This window comes from Triticum dicoccoides, chromosome 6A, assembly GCF_002162155.2.
Source record: "Triticum dicoccoides isolate Atlit2015 ecotype Zavitan chromosome 6A, WEW_v2.0, whole genome shotgun sequence".
NCBI classification, from domain to species: Eukaryota; Viridiplantae; Streptophyta; class Magnoliopsida; order Poales; family Poaceae; genus Triticum; species Triticum dicoccoides.
The window spans coordinates 43,997,432-43,999,543 of NC_041390.1; positions in this window are offsets into that span (position 1 = coordinate 43,997,432).

The following is a 2,112-nucleotide window of genomic DNA, read 5'->3' on the forward strand; positions in this document are numbered from 1 at the left end:
TGCTTAGGGCCTTGGATGAGAACTGGCATCATAATAAACTTCCGCTTCATGCACATCCAAGGAGGAAGGTTATACATACATAGAGTCACGGGCCAGGTGCTGTGATTGCTGCTCTGGTCCCCGAAAGGATTAATTGCATCCGCGCTTAAAGCAAACCATACATTCTTTGGGTCCTTTGCAAACTCATACCAGTACTCTCTCTCGATTTTTCTCCACTGCGACCCGTCAGTGGGTGCTCTCAACTTCCCGTCTTTCTTCCGGTCCTCATTGTGCCATCGCATCAACTTGGCATGCTCTTCGTTTCTGAACAGACGTTTCAACCGTGGTATTATAGGAGCATACCACATCACCTTTGCAGGAGCCCTCTTCCTGGGGGGCTCACCGTCAACATCACCAGGGTCATCTCGTCCGATCTTATATCGCAATGCACCGCATACTGGGCATGCATTCAGATCCTTGTATGCACCGCGGTAGAGGATGCAGTTATTAGGGCATGCATGTATCTTCTTCACCTCCAATCCTAGAGGGCATACGACCTTCTTTGCTGTGTATGTACTGTCGGGCAATTCGTTATCCTTTGGAAGCTTCTTCTTCAATATTTTCAGTAGCTTCTCAAATCCTTTGTCAGCCACAGCATTCTCTGCCTTCCACTGCAGCAATTCCAGTACGGTACCGAGCTTTGTGTTGCCATCTTCGCAATTGGGGTACAGCCCTTTTTTGTGATCCTCTAACATGCGATCGAACTTCAGCTTCTCCTTTTGACTTTCACATTGCGTCCTTGCATCGACAATGACCCGACGGAGATCATCATCATCGGGCACATCGTCTGGTTCCTCTTGATCTTTAGCAGCTTCACCCGTTGCAGCATCATTGGGCACATCGTCTAGTTCCTCTTGATCTTCACCAGCTCCCCCCGTTGCAGCATCACCGTATTCAGGGGGCACATAGTTGTCATCGTACTCTTCTTCTTCGCCGTCTTCCATCATAACCCCTATTTCTCCGTGCCTCGTCCAAACATTATAGTGTGGCATGAAACCCTTGTAAAGCAGGTGGGAGTGAAGGATTTTTCGGTTAGAGTAAGACCTCGTATTCCCACATTCAGTGCATGGACAACACATAAAACCATTCTGCTTGTTTGCCTCAGCCGCATCGAGAAACTCATGCACGCCCTTAATGTACTCGGAGGTGTGTCTGTCACCGTACATCCATTGCCGGTTCATCTGCGTGCATTATATATAATTAAGTGTCCAAATTAATAGAAGTTCGTCATCACATTAAAACCAAAGTACATACATAGTTCTCATCTAACAACATATAACTCTCCAGAGCATCTAATTAATCAAATCATACATTGAAACTATGTAAAACATTTCAATGCGAAAACAAATGCGATCATAATCGCAACCAAGGTAACAATTGATCCAACGGCATAATGATACCAAGCCTCGGTATGAATGGCATATTTTCTAATCTTTCTAATCTTCAAGCGCATTGCATCCATCTTGTTCTTGTGATCATCGACGACATCCGCAACATGCAACTCCAATATCATCTTCTCCTTCTCAATTTTTTTTATTTTTTCCTTCAACAAATTGTTTTCTTCTTCAACTAAATTTAACCTCTCGACAATAGGGTCGGTTGGAATTTCCGATTCACATACATCCTACATAAATAAAATCTATGTCACGTTGGTCGGCATAATTTTCATAAACAATAAATGAACCAATAGTTATAAAGATAATATATATACCACATCCGAATCATAGACAGGACGAGGGCCGACGGGGGCGGATACCAAAACCATCGCACTATATAAGATGCAATAATATAAGTATCTATGTAAACATACAAGTAAGAATATTTTTTCCTTTCAAAAAGAAGATAAGAACAAGAGGCTCACCACGGTGGTGCCGGCGATGAGCTCGGCGCGGGTGATCGACGGCGGTGAAGATGGGGACGGGGCGTGACGGGCCGCTAAACCTAGACAAATATTAAGGAAAATGGAGCTTGAAGATCGAGCTTGGAGAGGAGAAAGCTTAACTAGTGTGGCTCGGGCATTCCATCGAATACCTTGTGTGCATAGGAGGTGAGCTAGAGCACCACCAAGCCCTC